At 42.2% G+C, this 24616-nt stretch overlaps 1 long non-coding RNA gene across 1 annotated transcript in view; it reads left to right on the top strand.

Moving 5' to 3' along the window:
* Positions 1-5081: 5081 nt before the first annotated feature.
* Positions 5082-24616, top strand: part of LOC144782635 (uncharacterized) — a 54316-nt gene continuing 34781 nt past the window's right edge. The window contains exon 1 of the long non-coding RNA XR_013601184.1: positions 5082-5155. This is a non-coding gene — a long non-coding RNA (uncharacterized LOC144782635). The remainder of the gene's footprint in view (positions 5156-24616) is intronic.

Here is a 24616-nt window from a genome sequence, read left to right as displayed (position 1 = left end):
TCAAGAGGTCCTTTAGAAGAGTATTCTGGGATGAACCATAAAGCGCCTATGCCCCTCCCACCTACCCTTTGATGACCTAGTTTTCCATTGCTTCTGGGTGGGAGGTCAGCCTCCTTCCGTAGGCGTCCTGTTTCCTTATGGCTCCCATCTGTATGTTCTTGTTGTACATTTTGTTCTGATCCTAGCCGACGATCAGTGCTTCCTAGGTGGCCTGATCCCTGGTTGTGTTCTCGGATTGTATCAAGGAACTGCTCCTGGTGCTGTATTTATTAACGTTATTTGTGTAACGGACGGACCTCTCTGGAGATTTTGATTGGTCCTTATAATATCTACTTCCCTTGTATTGTTGTTTTCGATTTTTTGATTTCCCAGTTTCCCCGGGTTTGTTTTTCTCCCCTCTGGGGCTTTTTCACTAGTTTTTAGTGTTTGTGTGTTTCCGGTGAGCCTTTGGTCCTGAACTAGTTCTGGTTTTTGGATTGGCGTCCCTATTTTTGCTGTAGATTTAGGATGATTTCCGTTTGTGTTCCCTGTTAGGTGGGGCTGTGATGACGCTGTATCTACGGTCTCCCATACTTGATCAGACCAACTTCCTTTTTGCATTCCACTTGGAAGGCTTTGACTCAAGCCTGTGATTGTTTCTGTACTCCTTATGCTTATTGTTTCCGGCGATGCGGTACTTTGTCGATTTATTTCTTTTTGCACTGGTGTAACCCCAAAGAGGCCCTGAAATCCTCTCATGTTTTGACATTGTTTTTGGTTTCGTCCTTTTCTTTTTTGTGCACATCTTTCTTTTGCGTTCATTTTCTTTTCCCCTTTCTCATCTTCTTGAATTTTCGGCGCTTGTCTAAATTTTGTTATCTTATTGCTGTTCTCATTCTTTGTTGTGTTTAGTGTTTGATCGGTTATTGTGGGTGGGTGTTATTACTCGGCACTCTGGTTCCATTGAGTTGCTATGAACATTTCTTTACCGTGCCCTATTTGATGCGCTATTTGATTGTCCGTACATTGATTGGAGGCGTCATTCGCTGTCTTTTTCATTTGTGAGCATAAGTCGCTCAGCAGTGATGTCAGTGAAGCTAATTTATCAACAATCAGGCTGCATCTACTGGTTCGATTGTTGGCTAGCGCATGTTACTGTATCCTTTGGAGAGAAGTATTTAGCCTGCCTAACTTGCCGTCAATTGCTACCTAATACACTTTCAAGGTGTTCATTAATGTTAATTGTGTGTCCATTTTGTCCGATTGATATTATAAGGCCTCTCCCAAGAGTTACACATTTTTTAACAAGCTTGCCCAGGCGTTCCCATGGCCTATTTTTTGTGCTTCTCCTTGATAAACTCTGGATTCTCCATGTGTGCAATTGGACGGTTTCTTTGTCTCTTGTATCCCCTTCACTATTAGATCAGCCTTGTTTACCTTTGGTGCTTCTAGTTTTGAACTACACAGTTCCTGTGCTTGTCCTGCCGGTATGTTTTGAGTAGAGCCACCCACTCATCCTTGTCAAGATATGAGGACTGATCGGACTCATCTGGCTCTTCCATGGTTCTTAGTTGTGGGGTCTCTGGCTTAATGTGCATACACCCTGAACCTGGTTTCTCCTTTGAGCTTTCAGCTGGTTCAAATATGTTCTTTGCCTCGTCCCCTTCATCCATTTGTGTATCTATTTTGGCCCCCGTCTGTAAGATTCCTTTGTCTGATTCACATATACTTAGTATGTTAATGGCTCAGTTAAGACACAGTTTCCCCCATTGTGTTTGAAATGGTAAGAGAGACTGGGTGTTGAAGCATTTGGAGCTGTTACTGTTGCTGTTTCTAATGCTATTGCAGTTTCAAGGTTAACACTGAGATCACTTGAGGCTTCCTTGCTGGCTTCCCAAGTTTTCCTTCCTCCCGTTCTCTCTTTCCTCATCTTTTTCAATATCCATCTCCATCCATCTCTCTCTCTCTCTCTCTCTCTCTCTCTCTCTCTCTCTCTCATGATGTTCCTGTGTGTCCTCCGGTCCGTTCAAGTGGCTGGGAGCTTTGGCAAGTGGCGTGAAGTTGGCCATGTAGAGCTACGATTGGGCTAACTGGCCCTAAAGATTCCGCCCGACCGCCCTTGTTCCTTTCTTTCTTTTCACTGCTCTCTTGGCGAAAGTGTCGAAGTGGGGTTTGTAGGTCCGTCTTGGCTGTAAAACTTGAGAGTTGTGTGTCGCCCGCATTTTTTAGGAAACAAAATTGGTGTAAATTTTGGGCTGGAAGAGGCGATTTTTTGACGTTTTGTTTTCTGACATAGTTTGTCTTAGCGGTTTTGTGTCTGGTGTAATGTCAATTATTGATCCCTCTTGCTGCCCTGCTGATCTTATCTTTGCCTGCGATTCGCCCACTGAAACTCCTAGAGTTTTCAATTTCCTTTACCTTCTGATTGCATTTTTAATGGATGCGGGTCCTCCATGCACGCATCCTGACCTCATGGTCTTTTGAAGTATATTCCCTTTTGGATTCTCTGATTTAGTTTTGTCTGTTTTTGTCTGATTTAAATTTTGTTTCTAAGTTAATGGTTTGTGAGAAGACAAACCCTTTTTGCTTTTCTCCCGTGGCCTTGGTCTATCCCGGTAGCCTGCTTTTGGTTTCTTTTGGCTTCTTTGGCTACGGGCCTTGATTGGGCTTTGGCTAGCATCCTAATGTCCTAAAAGCATGGTTCCCTTATGCCTCTACTTGCCTCTAGTATGTTGGCAGGCTTCGCTCCCCTAGATGGCGCTTGCTGCCCCTGCCCCTGCCTCAGCCTCTGCCTCTGCCTCTGCCAGTGCCTGGTGTAAAGTGGAGTGAGTGGATCGTGCTTGAAATCCTCATGTGGCCATTTCTGCAGAATGTTACACTCTCACAAGTGTGCCCTTGCCCACTCCTGCCCACCTGTGCCCCAACTGTCCACTGATCACGAGACCACAAGACCCTTTTAGTCCATATGTCTTTGAGTTAGCAAGGGGCTCGCAAGGGCTGGGTGATGTGTGCTGTTGTTGCCACAGTGACACGGTTTGCAGTGTGCTTACCTTGAAGCCCCACTCCTTACTCACAGGCTGAGCGCCGTGCTTTGCCCTCCTTCCTTCTCCTGCAGAAACGGCCAACAGTCGGCCGTTTCAGCTGGCAGTCTGTTCATCAACCAGCAAGCAACGGCCGCAACCTCACGAGTTCCCCTGCAAAGCGGTGTGGTAGGCACAGCGGGGCACAGCTCTCAGCAGGCTGGCAGGTACTCTGAAGCTCAGAGGCTCTACAGCTCCTGGTTCCCTGAGCCCCCTGACTGCAGCCTCGGCAGCGAAACCGGGGGCCCGTCTGCAGTGGCGAAAAGTGGTGAAAAGCTGAGGGCTACCCGATGGATTCCTGTGGTAGCCTCTCTCACTGTGCCTCTCAACATTCACAGCATTCACAACGTTCGCACTTGCACTCACATTTACTGCTGCATCCACTCTGCTCCACTCTCCTCGCAGTGGCCCTCAGCGGAACAGAAAACACGGCAAAAGAGAGTTTGCTGGATTCATGGATTGAGCTCAACTAAACTGAAACATCAGATGGGTTCCGCCAAGAGATTTCAGGACTGCATTGATTCCACATTCCAAATGGAATCTTCACTCATGATGCTTTTTGAAAATCTGTGACTGGGGCTGAATGTTATATTTGTTCAGCATTCCTCCATCATCTGTTCTTTTTGCATTTGTCGCCCTAAGTGGGAAGGGTATGCCCCGACGTGAGTTCCGTGCTCACTGTGCCACTGGACTTACGCTAGCCTGGCTGATGAGGTGATACCCCGAAACCGGTCCCAGGATGCTTGTTTCCGGCAGTTCAGGCTGGACTGTTCCCATGGGGAGCAGGGTCAAGATTGATTTGCATATGTCTGGGTCTATACTGGGGTATATATATAAGTGAGCAAAAAACAATGGTTTATACACAGATCTGTGACTGGGGGTAAATGTTAGATTTGTTCATCTCTCCTTTCTGCTTTTGAAAATTCAGCAGTGTCATCTGTGCAACCACTGAGCAAACGCTCTTGTACTACTTTAGGAAGGCAGAAACATTGTACTGTAAATATTTTTCTTGTTCTTTGGTAAGGCCATCTGTTTCAGTCACTACCTTCTTGGATATTTCATTTCTTTTTGACTCAAGTTATCTGTCGGGATTCAGATTTTGCCCTGGCTGACATTTGTTTTCTTGTGATCCTTCATAATATATATAATCATCCCAGTGGAGGTCGCCATTGGGTAGTTATAGTTAGATCTGTGTTTCCACCAAAGGAAAAGCATTTTTTGGTGTGCTAATAACATTGGCGCTGTTTGATGAAACTTGAAACTCAAAAAAAAAAGTTCATCCACCTCAGCTCCCTCCTAGAAAGTTTCAGGGTGATTCAGGCGGGCGAAACCACATTTTCAATGGGCTTTTTTGGAATGTGATACCGCAGAAACGGCTCAACGGAATTACACCAGATTTGACATAACACAAAATTATGGTCCAGAAGGCATACTTTTTGTCATTTGGGTATAAATCCGTTCAGTAGTTTTTCAGAAATTAAGGTACAACCATATTTGTATATCTGGACAGTGGGTTTGATGGACTCTCGGAGGAATCCAGCAAGCTCACCTTAAAAAAATAGAGCATTCTGAATGCCCTATGGGGCTTTATTTGCTTTGGGCCTCTTTGCTCTAGCAAGTGATCTAACTGTTATGCTCTGCCACTCAATTGTGCTAACCTGACCACTGCAGGAGTGACAAATACTCACCTGATCCCTCATAAAATAACTCTCAGCATGATTTACAATACTAAGTGCTGGTAATAAACCTACTGGGGAAAATGGAATTGGGATTGGAAAGGGAAATTTGGTGTATTGGGCTTCTCCCTGAATGGAGCTATTAAAGTATATGTCACAGCCTGTACCTCTGGATGTGGTCTCACCTTTTCAAGTTTTGCTCAGTTTCTCTGATTTGTGGGGGAATGTAAGCATAGAAGAGAGCACTGCTTGTACTACACTATGCCTTCTAGAATACACACCAACAAATGGCAATTTCAATGAGGTCTTAATTTAAACTTTGCTAATTTCTTCTTTTCTTCTTACTCTTTTAGGTGTCTCGAGTTTAGGAACCAGTGTATGGTGAGGATCCAGTGGTACAGTCAACAGGATGTTCCAGAGGTATGGTCAACATGATGTTTTCAGGAGCTATTCAGACAAAATATCATTAAAAAAACATTGAGGAACAGAAATATTGAGTTTGAAATAATGTGATACACAAATATTGTGTACAAAAATATTGTTGACAAAAATATTGATTTTAAGGTAAGTGATATCAATGTTAAAAATATGCATGTTGTAAATATAATATACAAAGTTATTGTTGTTCATTTCAGGTTTTAATTATTTTTATATACTTTAGTATATGTTATGTTATATGTTGTATATGTTAGAAATTGTCTGTATGATTACTGTTAATGTTTTTTAACTTAGTTTGTAATTTTGTGTTGCTTTTCTATTTATTTTAATAGTTTATTTGTATTTTTAATGCTGTAAAAGGCTGTGGGGTTTATATGAGTACAGTGTGGGAATTACATTATTTATAGTTAATAATTAATTATTAATGAATGTAATTAGTTAATTGATTATTTACTTTTATTAATTGTGTATTTTTTTATATTTCCTTTAGGTTTTAGGTGCAGGTTGTGGGGTTTGGAGGGGGAAAGGATGGGAAGTAATTTTATTATATTTATTTAATAATAGTTTTTTTTTTTTATTAATTATGTAATTAATAATTAATTTTGGAAATTGTGTAGTTAATTTAATTTTGGATTAAAATGTTTGGCATATGTTGTGATTTTTGAAGGCGTAAAGGGTGTGAAGGAAAATAATTATAATGATACATAATTTATAATAATCATTAAAACATATTTACTTGGTAATTATGTTAATTGTGTAAGTAGGAATTTTTTTAAGCTATTTATGAGCTACGGGTTGTTGTGTTTGTAAGGGTAAAGGGTAGTACGGTAAATAAATATAGGTAATTTATTATTAGCTAAGTGTTATTAATTGTTTAATTGATAATTATTTATGTACATTTTGTAATTAAGATTTTTTTAATATATATTAATTGAGCGTTGTTTGGTGTGTAGGGATAAAGGGTGGGAAGTTTATTGATATCATTATTTTATTATTAGTTAATTACTATTCATTGTTTAATTGATCATTAATTATGTATAATTTGTTAATATTATCATTTAAAAATAGATTTTAGGTGTGTGTTGTTTACTTTGTAGAGGGATATGGTAGGAAGTTCTTCAAGTAATAGTAAACATGAAAATATTTTTTTATTTTTCAATATTTGTGAATTTATTTTGTGATGTGTTAATTGTGTTATGCTTTTTAATTGTAAATTACATTATATTTGTTGGTTGTTATAATAGTGAAAATACAGGGGCCCATTAGGATGGCGGGTCCCGATGTAAAAAGGAACCGCCCGCCATATGGTCGGGGGTCCCGTGGGGGCCATTAGGATGTGCCCGCCACAGTGGCAGTCGCATCCCGCATATCTAACATTGTGGCGGTCGGTGCTGCAAGCACCGCCCCCCCGCAATGCTTAAAATGCACGTCATGCATTTCAATGCACAACGTGACAGGCACCGCGCGGTGCCTGCCACATTGTATATTGAAATGCAGGGGGGTAACATAGGTACCCCCCATGTGCACCCCCCTACCCCCCAGAGTCCCTGGGGGCCCGCAACAGGCCCCCCTAGAGATTCCCACATGCCTTTCCGTGGTGGCAACCACCACGGAAAGGCATGTGTCTGCACCCATCATAATATGGATGGCGGTGTCTAGCAGACACCGCCACCATATTAAACTCTTTTCCTCCCGGTCGACTTGTCGACCGGGCGGAAAAGCGGTGGACGGTCTTTCCGTCCGCCGTGGTCCCCCCACCATAGTAATATGGCGGGGGGAAATGGGTGCCGGGCGGGGACAGATCTCGGGCGGATCGCCATCACCATGCGGGCGGTGGCGATTTGCACAATATCCTAATGACCCCCCATAGTGTGGGATTTTAATTATATTACTATTATTTGTTTTAATTTAAAATGTTAGTTGAAAATTGTAATAAATATGTAATTTGTTTCATAAAAAAACTATAATTATATATTTTAGATTTAAATATTTATATTTGTTGTTATTTAATGTATTTACCATAATTTGTTATTATTATCATTTTAAAATAGATTTTAGGTGTGTGTTGTTTACTTTGTAGAGGGATATGGTAGGAAGTTCTTCAAGTAAAAGTAAACATGAAAATATTTTTTTATTTTTCAATATTTTTTCAATATTTTTTTATTTATTATGTTATGTTATGTGTTAATTGTGTTATGCTTTTTAATTGTAAATTACATTATATTTGTTGGTTGTTATAATAGTGAAAATACAGGGGCCTATAAGGTCGGGGGTCCCGTGGGGGCCATTAGGATGCGCCCGCCACAGTGGCAGTCGCATCCCGCATATTTAACAATGCTTAAAATGCACGTCATGCATTTCAATGCACAACGTGACAGGCACCGGGCGGTGCCTGCCACATTGTATATTGAAATGCAGGGGGGTAACATAGGTACCCCCCATGTTCACCCCCCAACCCCCAGAGTCCCTGGGGGCCCGCAACAGGCCCCCCAAGAGATTCCCACATGCCGTTCCGTGGTCGCCACCACGGAAAGGCATGTGTCTGCACCCATCATAATATGGATGGCGGTGTCTAGCAGACACCGCCACCATATTAAACTCTTTTCCTCCCGGTCGACTTGTCGACCGGGCGGAAAAGCGGTGGACGGTCTTTCCATCCGCCGTGGTCCCCCCCGCCATAGTAATATGGTGGGGGGGGAATGGGTTGCGGGCGGGGACAGATCTCGGGCGGATCGCCACTGCCATGCGGGCGGTAGCGATCCGCCCAAGATCCTAATGACCCCCATAGTGTGGGATTTTAATTATATTACTATTATTTGTTTTAATTTAAAATGTTAGTTGAAAATTGTAATAAATATGTAATTAGTTTCATAAAAAAACTATAATTATATATTTTAGATTTAAATATTTATATTTGTTTTTATTTAATGTATTTACCATATTTTATTTCTTTGAAGTGAACTACTCTCTACTATTGCATGGACTGTAGAGGTAATAGTAAATTTTACCCCTATGCTGTCCAACACTTTCTCTACTGTTGCACAGACTGGAGTGGGTGTAGTAAATTTTATCCTTCCTGTGTCCAACCCCTTCCCTATTGTTGCACACACTGGAGTCGGAATAGTACATTTTACTCCTCCTGAGTTCAACTCTTTCCCTACTGTTGCACATATTGGAGTGGGAATGGTAAATTCTTCCCCTCCTGAGTCCAACCCTTTCCCTACTGTTGCGCAGACTGGAGTGGGAATGGTAAATTTTACCCTTCCTGAGTTCAACCTTTTCCCCACTGTTGCACTGACTGGAGTGGGAATCTTAATTTGTACCCCTCCTGAGTCCAATGCTATCCCTACTGTTGCATTGACTGGAGTGGGAATAGTAAATTTCACCACTCTGCAATCCAACACTTTCCCTGTTGTTGCAGTGACTGGAGTGGGAAAAGTAATTTGTACCCCTCCTGAGTGCAACACGTTCCCAACTGTTGCAGAGATTGGAGTAAAATTACTATATGTATTGTTCCTAGAATTCTGTAGTTTTGTTTCTATTGTTTAGATTTATATTATTATGATGTTTCAGTGTATCTAACAATATATTATTTTTATTTATTAATGTTTGTAATATGTCATGTATTTTTATTAAAATGTAATTTATTATTTGTAATTATTTGGTATGTTTTTTAGAACTGTTTCCATTTTATTTGTTACATCATACGTAAACATTGGGAATTCCTTATGCTGTGTTATGTGACTTAATTTTATTAAGCGCAAGAACCAGCCCTGAGGGGGTCTCTCTGCGCTGGGGTAACCACACAAGTCAGGAAAATATTGGAGATTAAAATAGATGTTTTTAAAGATTTTTAAATGAAGCTAGATCATGGCAGGAACTTAGATATAGTGGCAACTGATTCCACTGGTGGGGGCCAAGAAAGAGGGGTCCACATACCTGGTTGTTTAAATACACCTCTGGTGTATTAGCAGTTGCTCACTGGACCTGAGATTGCGGTTTGGAATGAAGAGTTGCAGCTTGTTTCTCAGGCAGTATGGGCCGCTTCCATCGGGATACTTATGAACCAGACATAAAAACTTACAAAAAGCATACTTTCTTATGGGAAGCCAATGCAAGGATCTTAACATAGGTGCAGAAGGAGAGCGAGGAAGTAGGTTAACTATCAGGTGAGATGCCTTATTCTGTATGACCTGAAGCTTGGCGACAAGGCCCTCATTCATTGAGACCACTAGGGTATTTCCGTAGTCCAGGAAACTCACAATAAGTGCCTGGGTAAGGGTTACATCCTTTCAAGCTGTAATGTCTGATTGAGAAGAAGAAGATTATCATGTATCATATTGATGGAATGGTAATGATAAATCCTTTTTACTGGTAAAGTCGAATTTATCATTACCCTTTAAAAAATGCCACTTTTAGAAAGCTCATTAAAGATAGTGGGGTAAACCCTGTGTCCCTCAGAACCTGGGTATAGGTAATATAATCTACAATGTTGGGTGAAACAATTGCTTAGTAAGCACAATTCAATGAAAAAAATATATTAACAGTGTCTTTTCTTCGTGACAATGTCAATAGATCTCTGGTTAGTGTTTTAGACACTAATGAAAGTCAAAGACACACCGTAAACGAAGATTCTATTTTACTGTACGATATTTATAATAATTAATTTAGTATATGGCTGTCACATATACAAATAGAAAAACAAACAACAATAGATAATGTGACTTTAGGGAGCCAAGCGACATAAGGTGCATGGGTGCTACAGATAGATATCCAAAGCATACAAATCAGAATAACGTGTGCATAATGTGAATCAATGTCAGTCCGTCCTTTTACAAATATATATCAAGTTCTATCAACACCCTTAAGTATTCTTTCTTCTTAGTATGAGGATGAAGAGACTAAGGACACAAACAGATCAAGAAGCATTGATGTGTCGACCCAAATGGTATGCACAGTTGAATAAGCGTCACTGCGGTTCTTCCTCAGGACTGGTTTACTAAATGTGGACAGCCAAGTATGAATGAGGCCAAACTGGCTGGCTTGATTAAGCGGAGAACATTGTCATCCAACAAAAAACACTTGAGGCAATCACGAGTGAATTAGTATCAAAGAATTAGGCAATTAATCCATGGTTTTTAAGCAATAAAATTCCACTAACTGGTTAGAATCTCTACAGCATAAAGGCAGTAAATGCCACAGTTGAAACATAAGGCAATAAAGCCTTGGTTTTAAAACAGAAAATTTCACCAAGCGGTTGGAATCTCTACAGCATAAAGGCAGTAAATGCCACAGTTCAACGGTCCGCCGTTGAACTGTGGCATTTAATGACTTTATGCCGTAGCGATTCCAACTGGTTAGTGGAATTTTCTGTTTGAAAACCAGCGATATCCTGCCTTATATTTTGAAAACTAGTAATCTAATGTGTGATTCCAACTGGATGGTGCAAGGGTGCCTGCGTTGGGGTCAGCCTGTCAAAAGGGCACCGGTACAGAGGAAAAGGCAGGAATTCACACTGTTGCGCAGTGTATCGTGGCAAGGTGACTTGCTGTTCTGCGTGACTTTTTTATAAACAAGACCAATTTCTAACGTTGGTGATCATCGTTGATGATAGTACTTGTGCTTGTGCAGTGCCATACAGTGACCTGGTGTTCACTACTAATCCATATCTTGACATATTCGAATAAATTCTCCTTGTTTGACACTTTTAGATTTTTTCCAAATGTTTTCCTATTCCCATTTTTACTGCTGTATCTGTGACATCACCTGCAAAAATGGAGTTTCAGCTGGCCAACATAGAAAGCTACACTGAGGCCCAGCTCAAAGATTTTGCCAGAAGAGGTTGCTTGCTAAAGGGTGTACTAGAAAAGCAGAGCTCTAAAAGGCTTTGACAGCATTGGCAGACACCCACCAGATCCACACAGACAATGAGGAGGAAGGGTCAGAAACTGAGGAAGAATTGAACAAGACCTGCATGAGGGCATTGGCATGCGACCTATTGGGGGGCAATCTTCCCAGGACTGGAAGCACATCCACGTGCAGGGAGCCGTGTGTCATCTAGGAAGCTGTCCCCAAAGGAACTGGAGGAGAGGAGGGAGGAGAGAACGTTAAAACTAGAGCTTTGCAAAAGTGGACAAGGGTCAGGCTTTAGAGGAGATCAGTTTCAGAGATCTGGATCTCAGATCTAAGCAGATGGATTCCAGCCACAATGCTGGTGGTATACCTGCAGTGAGTATAAAATAACAGGAACCCCTGATTCCAAAATGGAGTTCCTAGGACAGGGTAAATTCAACTATAGTAAAAAATTCCTTGGCAACGAAAGACCTGTCGAGAATCAGGCTAAACATGAACCTTTGATAAATGAAGGAAGAGCCTCAATATACTGACACACAATACAGTTGTTATATAGAAAATATATGTATATATTTATTACACAATAAAAACAGTACACATTAATTGTTCAATGACATTAAAAAAGGGAGGTAAACACAACATATATAATACACCCTCCGTAATGGATTAAAACATTTCAAAAGAAATGGAAATTTATCATACATATAGTGGTGGTCAACAAATAATTGTAATATCGCAATTAATCTCGACGCGCGTTTTGGCGATGAACCGCCTTCTTCAGGAAAACCACTGGATATTTCCGTCTAGAGCACGTTGTATGTGCTCACTGTGATGTGATGTCGATACAATAAAAAGAGGAACAACTGCGTAATTAAAAACTATAAGGCTGCTGTGATCGATTAAACTGCAATAGGAGTGGCAGCCATAGGAGTAAAGATCACAATAGATACTTTTGCAGATCTGAAATGTGAAACTGTTCAGTGCAGAGGGGTATTGTAGTGCGGTCAAGAGACTGATAAATTATACGCCCAGAATAAGAGATGAACAGATCTTTGAATTTTAGGACTGGATAAATGTCCGAAAAATAAGTTGTAACACTGGCAAGTCCACACCTCGGTAAAAATTGACAGGTGCAAGGATAAGAGAGGGTTCAAAGATAGATGACACCTCTACAATCGATACAACATCCGAAGTGTAGGATACTGCGGGACTTGTACTGGATAATAATGGATGTGGGCGATGTGCGTCCTACACGAGGCGCTGCCGAGTCGAGGTATACCTGCAGTGCCCACTGTTGAAGGAAGGTTCAGCATCCCAAAAGATTTGGTACCCAGTTTTATGGTGGGGATGACGTAGCCAAATGGTTTGCAGCCTATGAAGTGGTTTTAACTGTACACAAGGTTCCGAGGAGTCCTAGGAGGGTAGCGTGTGGAGGCACATGCCAGCAGTGGGGAGGGACACACTCCTAACACTAGAGGAAGAAGACCAGGCACACTTCACTGCCATGAAAGCCATTCTTGTCAACATTTTTGGGCTGACTCCTGAGAAGAACAGAGATTCAGGGTAGCCACAAAATCTCATCACACACCTGGGTGGATTTCCTTGATTATTCCAGTAAGGCACTGAAGGGCTGGGTGAGGGGCAGCAAGGTAGGCAATTATTCTGGGCTGTACAAATTGATTTTGAAGGAACACATGCCAGATATTTGTTTGCCAAAACTGCACTGACACCTAGTTGATAGCAAGCTGATTGACCCCAGAAGGTTTGCTGAAGAGGCAGACATGTGGTTCAGCACCGGAGTGTCCAAGAAGGCATCTAAGGTGGTAGGCGGGACTCCCAAAAGGATGGTAATTGCTCCCACTAGAAGAAGAAGCAGGAGAAAAAGAAGGAGTTCTCTCAAGGCCCCAAAACAGTTCACGGGGGAAAGAGTCCCATTCCCAATCTTGCCACCAGAAAAAGAGCTTGCCTGACAAGAGTCAGAGTACACCCCTTAAGTGCTATGAGTGCTATAAGTGTGGGCATCACAAGGGAGTCTCACGTCTCTCAAAAGGAAACAGCCTTCCTCTGGAGAAAATACACCAGAGGGGGTAAGTGTAGAACTTGGGGAGGTGTTTGTCACAGTAATGAGGTGGGAATCAGTGAGGTTACCCTAGTGTCCCTGGGTGATGAGGGGATGGTCCCAAAAACTCATATACCCTCCAATACTACAAAGCATAGGCAAAGTGATACCATCAATGGGCAAGGGGATGAGGCTCTGATGGACACAGGAGCCAGTATGAGTATGGTAAGGACTCAGCTGGTGGTCCCAGAGCAGATTTTACCCAATACATTCAACCATGTTATGGTAGCAGACAACCGTGAGAGTCACTGCCCAGTAGCCCTTGTTCCATTTGAGTGTGGAGGGGTCTCAGGTTTGCTGAACGTGGCTGTGAGCCCTGCCATGCCGGTGGCTTGTTTGCTTGGGAATCACCTAGAGCGTGGTACCTGGAAGAAAGTGGCGTTCAGGTCATACCTGGAAATGTTGGAGTTGGCTGAGTGTGTGTGTGCCACCATTGGGTCCATGGCTGCCCAAGAAGGGAGTCAAGGAAGTCTGGAGCCTGAAAGAATGGTCCAGACAGCTGCCAAGAGAAGGAAGGGCAAAGGGCATGGGAAGTCAGACCCTGAATTTCTCCCAACTGAGGTTGATTGGGCACCAGAGGAGGTTGCCCCAGAGCCCAGTGGAGAGGAGATTGCCTCCAATTGTGACCTGCCTGAACTTTCTGGATGGCAAGTAGAAGGAGGACCCACCAGGAAGGACTTCTGTAAGGCACAGAAGAAGTGCCCAGCTTTGGATGGCATGCGGCAACAGGCAGAAGCCCAGGTAGCAGGTGATGCCTCTGGTAGTCACCAGATGTACTGGGAGGACAACCTCCTGTATAGTGAACCTAAGTCACCTGTACATGTGGCAACAGGTGGACTCCAAATCCTACATGGCCTCCCTACTGGAACTGGCTCATGAGATAACCCTGGCAGGACATCTCGGTCAGGACAAGACATTTTCCAGGCTTGTTCTCCACCTTTACTGGCCCCGGACGAAGATTTAATTAGATAACTTCTGAAAGTTAGAAGCTGTTTAAGCCCAAAACTCCTCTTAATCCCTTGCCTGTCATTGAAGCTCACTTCGAAAGGGTGGGCATTGGCATTGAAGGGGCCATGGATCCCCAGACAGCCTCTGGCAGCAGGTTTATCCTGGTTCCTGTGGATCATGCCACAAGGTTCCGAGAGGCCATCCCTCTGAGGACTACAACTGCACCTTCAGTGGCTAAAGCCCTAATGGGGATTTGCACCCAAGTGGGTTTCCCTAAGAAAGTGGTGCTTGACTGGGTCACTAACTCCTTGTCTGCTTATATGCAGTCAATGTGGAGAGAGTATAGAGTTACATACATCTTCTCCACCACCTACCATCCAAAAAGCAATGGGCATGTTGAGAGATTCAACAAGATCCTGAAAGGCGTGATCAAGAGCCTGCCTGAGGCCATGAGGCATATGTGGGATGACCTCTTACCATGCCTGCTCTTTGCTTACAAAGAGGTACCAGAGAAGGGGGTTGGCTTTAGCATCTTTGAACTTCTGTATGGTCATCCTGTAAGGGGACCTCTCAGTCTGGTTATGGAGGGGTGGAGGCAATCTTCCAAGAACCACCTCAAGATGTTGTTAGCGACATGTTAGCATTCAGAAGCCAGATGGACAAGTTATGAAAGCAAGCTTCTGACAACTCAGAGGCCAGCCATGAGGTAATGAAACAGTGATATGACCAAAAGGCTACCCCTGCAGATTTTCAGACTGGGCATAAAGTGTGAGTGATGGAACTTGTGGATCTGTGGGCCAGATCAACCACTGTTTCCAATCAGGATGTGTTCTGTTTTGGCTTAATATATGGTTTACGTCTATCTCCTCATCTATAGAGCTATTACTGTTCATTGTTGGCTTTGGAATAGACGGTTTGTTTAAATCCTTGATTTTGGCTAGGCCAAGACAGGTAGTTTGTTGAACAGTGTCATTCAAAAATATAATTTGTTCTGGGATCATGCAGGCTCTAAACAATGCTTCTATACCTTGTACTTGCCATTCTTTTGTACCCCAAACACTTTTTACTTCAACATTTTTGTCCCAGTAATCAAAACCAAATGTACTCATTTGCTCAAAAAATGAGTCTGAATATATCAATTTAGTATTTGTAAGCATGGTCTTTGTACCTGTCTTATTCGATAACCTGTAATAAAATGTTTCTGCATTACTTGTGTTGAACCCTGAAAAATATGAATATTTGTCATAAAAAGTTCTTGAGCTACCTTTTGGAGGGGTTGCACAGTGTTCCCATTGATTATAATTTAAGACATTTCTAGGCTGTGCAGATTTATGCAGATAATGATTACTATAGTGATTATAGCAGAACATTTTATCATAATTAGACGAACCCTGCAAATAATCATGTTTTGTAAATTTAGCAGACATTACTAGGTCAGACATCATATTATTAATGCTTTCAACGTCCCAATCATCTGCAACTGAGCTTGGTTTTACAAAGTCACTCAATGAGATCTTGATTTGATGTGGATACTTTAGGATTTCAACCGGACCATAGATTTCATAATCAGTATTGTCCCATGCTACCCCACCGGGTATAGGATTGGCTGTGAAGTTGACTGAAGAAAGTTCTCTTTTCTCGACGTGTGAAGACGTGTGTGGTTTGAGGACCAAGTTGATTTTCTGGCTTGCTGTGTCCATTTTAGCATATTTTCCCTCAATGAAATGTCCCAAACATAGTACCATGATGAGCCAAAGTATGAGGATAAGTGCACCTAAGGCCACCCAGAATTCAATCCATGGAGAAATCAGATAGGTTTCTTTCAGATGTTGAAAAAGTTCCTTAGCTTTATCTTTAAAGGTTTTTGTTGATGTTTGTTCCTTTGATTCACTCAGATCTTCAGATGAATCATTGAAGTTGATGAAGTAACCAGATGCCGTTCTGTCTATTGTTCCTATTGCTTCAGGATTACTGTTTGCTTTATTAGCGTGTTTTGTTGCAGCAGCATAGTCATTTGTTACTTCATTGTAGATTGGCGTGTCTCTGCTAAATGTTTTTATTTGGGTTTTTAGAGGTTTAAGTTCCATAGCATTGTTGCATAGTCCTTGTTGTTGTTCTGTTGGCATTTCAAATGTGAGTAGCCTCTTAGATTGAACCTCTGTGTTTGTAGCAAATCTTGGTGTTCTACTACTTATTGGGAGTCCACTTGGCCTACTGTTTGTTATCGGCCACATGATTGTGGTTTTATCAGGTCGATTGATACAACTCTGTTCTCCTTTTTACCAGCAAGGGGCGGTAGTACTACTGATCTTGTCCCGTTGATAGACAAGACAGGAACTGCTTTTCTGTAAGAAGGCCCAAATTCCTTCTTTACCGCGATCTTTTCTCTGACTAGATCCCCGACTTTTGGAATCCAGACAGGTCTTGATGGGACAGGTGGTTTTTCTTCAGTGGTCGTTGGCTGTTTCAACTTTATGTTGCTCAGGTCTTTCCTTGTTTCGTTTAAGTCCTGCAAAATAGCCAAACGATCTTTGATATCAAAGATTTTTTCTTTAACCACTGAAGTCTGACTGTCAAGATCTAAGACCATCATTCTAGTTCCAAACAATAATTCGTACGGACTGAATCCCCTCAGAGAATTTCTTGGCAGGTTATTTAGACTACGGTGGACACTTATTAGATGTTTGACCCACCCAGCTCCCGAACCTAATACCTTCGCTGTTATAGATTGCTTTATGTCACGGTTTTTTCTTTCTACAATTCCGTTTCCCTCAGGATGAAATGGACAAGAATACAGCAATGCAATGCCCATGCTGGTCATGGCCTCCTTATAAGCTCTAGAGCTAAAAGCAGGACCCTGATCAGAATGCAGCATGCCAATTGCGTATGTGCCGATAAAGACTCGCAAATCTTTTATAACAGTTCTGGCGTCAGCCGATCGCTGGGGCCACATCCATATGAATCTCATGCATGAATCCACTGCAACCAAGATATATTTATAGTTACCATCCCTTTGTAAGGGACCACAGTGGTCCAGGTAAACACAGGCTAATGGTTTATCCGAGATTAGAAGGGGCATCTGCGCTGGTCGTCTCACTGTTGATACTTTCATTTTTTGACATATTTCACATTCTAGAACATAGTTCCGTGTTTGTCTTCTCATTTGTGGCCACCAGTATCTCTGTTTTAATAACGATACTGTGGCTGAGACGCCAGCATGTACAGAAGCAAGTCCTTCGTGTGCCGCTATGATTAGTCCTAACCTATGTTCCATGTTTGGAATTGCCCTATCCCCCACTCCAGGGATTCGAGCAAACGGAACATTGCTTGTATCAGTTATATATGAATACTTCACTGGAAAGCCTTTCGGGAGTGTTTCTATCGAATCTTTTTCTGTAGCGCTGACAGCTTGTAATATATCGCTGTCTATTTTTGTTTTCGACCGTGTGATGGCAGCTACAGAAGCCGTTTGCACAGCTGCCTTCGCGGCCTCATCAGCCAATGAATTCCCTGCAACGTGAACGCCATCATGTTGATGACTCAGTGTATGTATCACGTGAGTCTTTGGTAGTTCTTTTTGCAAATAAACTACTTGTTCCCAAAGCATTTTATGCTTGATTGTGCCTCCTTTTGCATCCTTAAAACCATTCTGAAGCCAGATCTGCAAGTATTCATTGTAAGACTGAACGCAATAATACGAATCGCACACTATGAGTGTGGGGAATTCTCGATCGGTATTTTCAAGCGCCATCTTGAATGCCAGTAGTTCAGCTCGCTGAGCTGTACAATCTCCTAGAGATTGTGTTTTAGTGACCGCTGGTTTAAATTTCCCTTCGTGCCAGCGACCTTTAACAATCGCGCACGCAGCACTGTAAGCTTGTTTACCCCCCACTGCGGGTTGTGCTGATCCGTCTGTATATATTATACAGCCGTAATGTTCTAGAGGCAGAATTTCGGTCGGCGGAGGACATTCAAATTCATATTGGAGAAATTCTTGTGTTTTTAAATTGGGATCAAATTCGTATACCACGTCTGTTGCAGCAAGAGAGTTAGCCCACTGTATCCACCTTGGATGGAGTGCTTTAGCATTCGGAATGCTTGCCTTTGTTACCGCCTCCAGGGCTGGTATCGGTGTCACGATGATTATTCGTTTACCTTGTGCTAGGGCCCGCTCCTTTGCTACAGCAGTCTGTACCGCGGTCAGAATTTTTTCCGTTGGACTAAATTTCATTTCAGCCTTTGTGTACAAGTGTGATTTGTATGCAATTGGTACCTTTTCTCCCTCATTAGAGGTCAGGTATGTGAATCCGCATCTTCCTGGGATGACTCGAATCACAAGATTGCGTGTGTTATCACGTGTTTCTAATTTTGTTTTAACTAACATGTCTGTTTGTAAAGATCTCAAAATTTCTGTGTGTTTTTGAGTCCAATTGATTGTTTTAAAATCTGGTTTTATTAGATCATAAAGGGGTTTGACCCTTTCTGCGTAATTTGCAATGTATGATCTTCCGAAATTTAGGAAGCCTAGAATTGATTGTAAGTTTTTTAGTGTTCTAGGAGCTTGGAGTACAGCACATTTCTCTAGGAAATTGTCAGCCAGGCTTTTGCCTTCACTTGATAATTCATATCCTAAAAACAGGACTGTTAGATGGGCAATTCTTGATTTTTTAAAGTTGAATTTGTAACCCTCTGCTGCAAACCCAAGTATTATGGTGTTCACTCTCTTCAAGTGAGTATCCAAGTCATCATCTGTTAGGTAAATGTCGTCGACATATGATAATGCCTCGTCATCATATGTTTGTAGTAATTCTGTTACTCTCGTTGAGAATAATCCTGGGCTGTTCTTGTGCCCCTGGGGTAAACGGCAGAATTTTTTTTGCGAGCCATTTACCGAGAACGCAGTCAAATATCTGCTCTCTGGTGCTATATTTTGACAAAAGAATCCATTAGAGATGTCTAATGTTGTTTTGTATTTTTTGCGCACTATGTTATTCATTAGTGCAGCACTATGCGAGTTTTGCACTGCAAAAGTTTTGCAACATGAGTTAAGGTGTCTGTAATCCAAAACTAGACGATATGAGTTGTCTGGTTTGGAGACAGGAAACAAAGGGTTGTTCATTTGTGAGGTGCAAGTTTCAATCAACCCCTGGTATTCAAGTTGATCTAGGATCTCTTTTACCTGTTTTTTAGCTTCTTGCTTAATTGGGTACTGCCTCTGTGCAGTAGGTTGTGATTTTAACTGGATTTTATGAGGAGGAGAGTCCTTATCCCATCCTACATGATTTTTATATAAAGCAGGAGCTAGAGCTACTGCCCACTTTCTTGCAAGTGTATATTTTTTATGAATTGGAATTTGATTTGAGAAGGCCGGCATAATTATTTCTTCGCCATGAGGGCAGTCCCTGACAAACTCGGGTGGCCAGTCTTTTTCAGCTAGAAGGATGTCATAGCCCTTGGAGAGATTATCCCAAAATAAACCCCTTATTTTTCTAGTCTTATCCCCCTCTATACGTAATGTTATTTCATATATTTTGTGAGGTTTGCTAACTCTGGTGTCTGCAGTTTCCACTTGAATATATTCATTCGTGTCCACTGTCTCCAGATGATTCATAAGGACTTTGCGAGCTATGCTCACTTCTGCTGCGCTGTCTAGCATTGTCTGAGCCCATTCTCCGTTTTTCAGCTGTGTCCTCAGTATTCTCGGCATTATTGATTACTTTAATACTGGCTACCTTCTTTTTTGGAAATTGTAATGTTTTATTCAGATGAGCAGGTTCTTTGTCTTTGGACTTGACGTGCTCTTTCCTTTGTTCTGATCGTCCTCTTCTTTCCGATTTCTGCGAGGAAGTCTGAAAAGATTGAGAGGGACGTGTATCATTATCTTGATATCTATCAGGTTTCTTTATATTATCCCTATTTCTAAGGTTGTATTTTTTCCCAGAGGGCTCACTTTGGGGAGACCTGCGTCCTTGGTTCGGAGATCTTTCTCTCCGCCGAGGAGACCTTCCTCTGGACTGGAATCTTTTTTCTTTAGGATTGGATTGTTTGTTTCCATCCCAGCTCTTTTTTTGAGTGTTTAAATTATTTTTAATAAATACCTTTTCAGGACTTTCAATCAGTTGAGGTTTTACCGGTATTCCACCCAGACTATCTCTTCCTAGTTCTTCATAGGATTTCTCTATGATTCTGGCAATTTCAGTTGGTTGGTCTGCTATATCTGTCTCTTTTAACCTTTGGCGGATCGCCACGTTTGCTGCTTCTCCCTTTATGTTGGCTAATAATATAGCCGAGACCTGCTTGAAGTCTTTCAGTAATTTCATACCAAGAGTTAAAGCGGGTTCTGGACCGTATTCATCTTGAATTTGTTTTAGCACATCTGGTATTACTGACATGGATGGTACACCATGTGTTTTTGTGTATATGGAAGCAAAGACTGTACCCCAAGTGTCACAGTCCTCCACGTGTGGTGCGATTCCCATTGGAAGACAGATAGTCAGAATCCTGTGTTTTTCTACCGGGGTGGTGTCTGGAAACACCGCCTCTATTTGAGTGATTTTTTGTGCTAGCCAGAAAGGTATTTGTTCCCATTTTGCGGGTACTTTACCTAGACAGGACTGTATGTTCTGTGGTGTAATTTTATTTGTGTTACCCTGATGAGGGGTCAGCTGTGGAATTTTAATTGCTGGTTGGACTGTTGAAGTCCGCATTACATATTGGACTAATTGTCTATGTATTTTGATTAGTTGTTTTAGCTGTATTAAAAGTTCTGGTGCAGGCATTTCTTCAATGTCTGGATGTGGTGTGTATCCGGCTAGGACCGGCCACGTTGCTCCTGGTCTACCTAGTGGACCGAGCCTGGTGATGTGATTATTATGTTTTAGGGCGCCATTAAACAAGAGCAGGTGCTCTTGGAATTTGAGTGGTACTTCCACCTCCTCGAAAGGAATGTACTCATCAGGAGCTTCCTCTGTTTTGTAATAGTGGAAGACCTTTGTTACAGCATTAGCTGCTGGAAAGTTTATCCATGAATAGAATACCTCTGTCTGCCGATATTCGTGTGCCTCTATTACGAATATGACTGTGCCACCTCTAGGTGTCAGTCCATTTTCTATAAGTTTTAAAGTTACAGATTTCCTTTTGTTGACCGGGATAAGTATTATATCCGGGTCTGCTTCTTGCATAGTATTATCAGCTGCTACGAGTTCAGCTGCTATTCTAGCTGTCTCTCTTTCTTCATCACTGTCTACCATTTTACCGACAGAAAGGTTATTCTGTTTGTGTGCAGATCACGTTTCTTATGGAAACAAAGATTAGATGCACAATATTTTGGAACAGTGTATCCTTCAACGTTGACTAAACCAAGAACAATACATAGGAGTCTCCTCCTGCGAGGTTTGGCGGATATGACCTTTCACCCACTCCAGACGTCTTTGGAGAATTATGGGAAAAAAAGGGGTTCTGTGTGAAAAAGCACGACTGAGTTACTCTAATGTCTTGCGTTAGTTTTATCGCCTATCCAAACGTTTGGGCGCCATGTAGTGTAGTTCCTATTATCCCAATAGGCTCTGCGCATTGGAATAATACCTTCAATACTATAGACCTAGGACGGAGGTTAACTAGGTCTTCTACTGACGATATTAGACTTAAAGTTTTGGGTTTGCCAGCTAGCTCAGAGTTCACTAGAAACTTTCTCGAATAGGCAAGGAGGAGTTTAACCTCCCTGGATAGACAAGAAGGGATTTAGTTTCTGACAACCATAGAACATGACAACTTTGCTCTCCCCTAATCAAGAGTGTATCTCTAGAGTCGTGTGAAAACAAAAGACAACTTATTTTACTCAGTCAGTTCAGTGCATTCTTAGTTTCACCAGATTGTAGAGAAAAGGAAGAGACGGGCGTGTTCAATCAAAGATGTTATTTATTGATCAGTCTCTTTTCTCGTACAAGAGAAATGAATCGATATTATTGCAATACTTATGGTTAAGTAAAGTGCATACAATAAAAGCAGAAGTATAAAATAATACTGTAAAAGCATTGATATGGTTTCTAAGCCATATGATATTTAAAATTGATAAAATAGATACATACATATATACATTTGACTAATCGTACTCAACTGGTGCTTCTAACTACGCCTACTCCAGTGTACCTGACCTAAGCCTAATACGTGGGCGGGAGTAGATAAGTAGCAGTTTAAGTTAAGTTTGTTTTGCCAAGTGACTGACTCAAGAATTCTCTGCAAGGGGTTATTCAGTTCTGTACCTGAGATCTAGAATGGTTGAGGGCTGGTATCTCTCGTCTCTGGTCTTGATATTCCAGCTGCCTGCGAGGGCTGCTTGGAAGCGCCGGAGCTGGATTTCTCGGCAGGAGAAAAGCAGCGTCTCGTTCTCAGCGCGTCAGGAAGGCGGGGCTGCGCCAGCGGGGTCCGCTCTGTGCTGGCCTCTTCGGCAAGTCTCGCTGCTCCGATCTCGTCACCACCGCGTGTGTTTGCTTAAGGCAATGTCGGTAATATTTATACCTGTAAGGTGCCGAGATTGACGTGAGGATGGACATAGATACGTCAATAAGGATGTCATACGAACTGGTCGTTAGCACATTCTTTACTGAAGTTCTCTATGAAATCAAAACAATGGCCGTAGGGATTTTCCCAGGTTGTCATAGGTTTGATTTGTTTTGAGAACTCCGTATGCCTTATCAGGGGCTGGAGGAATAGCGTTTGTCTAATTAGATGGCATGCGTTATGACCTAATCAGATAACACGTTTCTGTGCCGTGGTGTGGCTTAATCAGATAACGGTTTTTGCACCGTGGGATGGCTGCTAGTTAATTATTAACCAGAACAGGGTCAGGAATAGGGGGATCGATACAGAACCTATAGGAATACATTACAGTAATGCCCATTGATTCCCATGGGATCAATGCCCATAGGAATCAATGGGCATTACCGAATCGGAATTTGCAGAGTCGGTAAATACCGAATCTTAACGATTCGGTATTTACCGATTCTGTAATACCTACATCCCCCCCCCTCTATTTTACCACTTCTTAAATACCGAATCGGTAAAATTCGGTATTTAAGAAGTGGTAAAATGAAATTAGCTACATCTAGGCCTAAGATACTTCCTTCTTCCATTGTCCTGAGGAGGCCCATAGTAACGAGGGCCGAAACGTGACTACATTTTTTTTTTCAGAGGAGCCATTCCATCTTAAATACATTAAATAACTTTCTGGACACATACATAAGGAATACAGAACAGGATTTTTCTCCATTTGATACCATTTAAAGGACTATTTCCTATTTGGACTGCACAGTAAATAAGGAGCGCAGTCACATTGCTCAAATCAAATTTATGGTTTACGATGTGTTTTGAGCTAACGGTCTTCTTCACGGATGCGATGGCAGCTTTAGAACCATTACCTTTATGGTTTAATAATTATATTTTTCAATATCAGTCCCTTGAATTTCGCAACCTTTTTTGTGTAGAAATCACTGCGTAGGGGACATCTGACGCCTGTGCAAGCACCTGCAATCTGCAGTGCTCCGCATTGTAATGGACCAATTTATTAAAAAAAAAAAAAAAAAATATATATATATATATATATATATATATATATATATATATATATATATATATATATATTCCTGGTTCGGGGAGAGAGCGGCAGCATGCTGCCGATTTGGACGGCGATGGGAGATGCCTTTGCTACCATGGTCCCTGTGGCGGTGGATGAGCGGACTCACAGGCTGACAAAAGCTGGGGCATCACTGTATGCACGGACCAATCACTGCATTGGAGTTCGCGATGTGAGACCGTGACCATGCAATTTACTTCGTGTGGGACCCTTACTGACTTTGGGACTTCAGGTACCAGCATGCATAGCGAATACTGCCTACAGAGGAAAAAACATTTGCCTGTGATTGGATGCATTGGCACCAATGGAAACATCGGGAGCAGTATGAAAAGTCCCTGCCTACACCAACATGTTTTTTAAAACACAAAGCTGGCAATGAATAAGGCACACGCCGAAACGCGTCTGCCAAGTGTTTTAATCTTTACCTGTCAGGATGGTGGCAAAATAAATCTCCCTGAGCTTTCCAAAACGCATGTGTCGGACCCATTTCTTGGCTAAGGAGTGGGAGTGGTGGAGGATATGTTTTGCAGCTGTCGACGCTGCAATACCGGCACGCCTCTCGATCTGGTGCTCCGCTTCAAGTCGACATCTCTGTGGTGTTTGGTGTGAAAGCACATAAAGCGGCGCCCCCTCGCCCAAGACACTGTTCCTGGTTCGGGGAGAGAGCGGCAGCATGCTGCCGATTTGGACGGCGATGGGAGATGCCTTTGCTACCATGGTCCCTGTGGCGGTGGATGAGCGGACTCACGGGCTGGCAAAAGCTGGGGCATCACTGTATGCACGGACCAATCACTGCATTGGAGTTCGCGATGTGAGACCGTGACCATGCAATTTACTTTGTGTGGGACCCTTACTGACTTTGGGACTTCAGGTACCAGCATGCATAGCGAAT

The sequence above is a fragment of the Lissotriton helveticus genome, chromosome 9, assembly GCF_964261635.1.
Source record: "Lissotriton helveticus chromosome 9, aLisHel1.1, whole genome shotgun sequence".
NCBI classification, from domain to species: domain Eukaryota; kingdom Metazoa; phylum Chordata; class Amphibia; order Caudata; family Salamandridae; genus Lissotriton; species Lissotriton helveticus.
The sequence above is the reverse complement of the archived record's forward strand: the minus strand, read 5'-3'. Positions and strand labels throughout refer to the sequence as shown.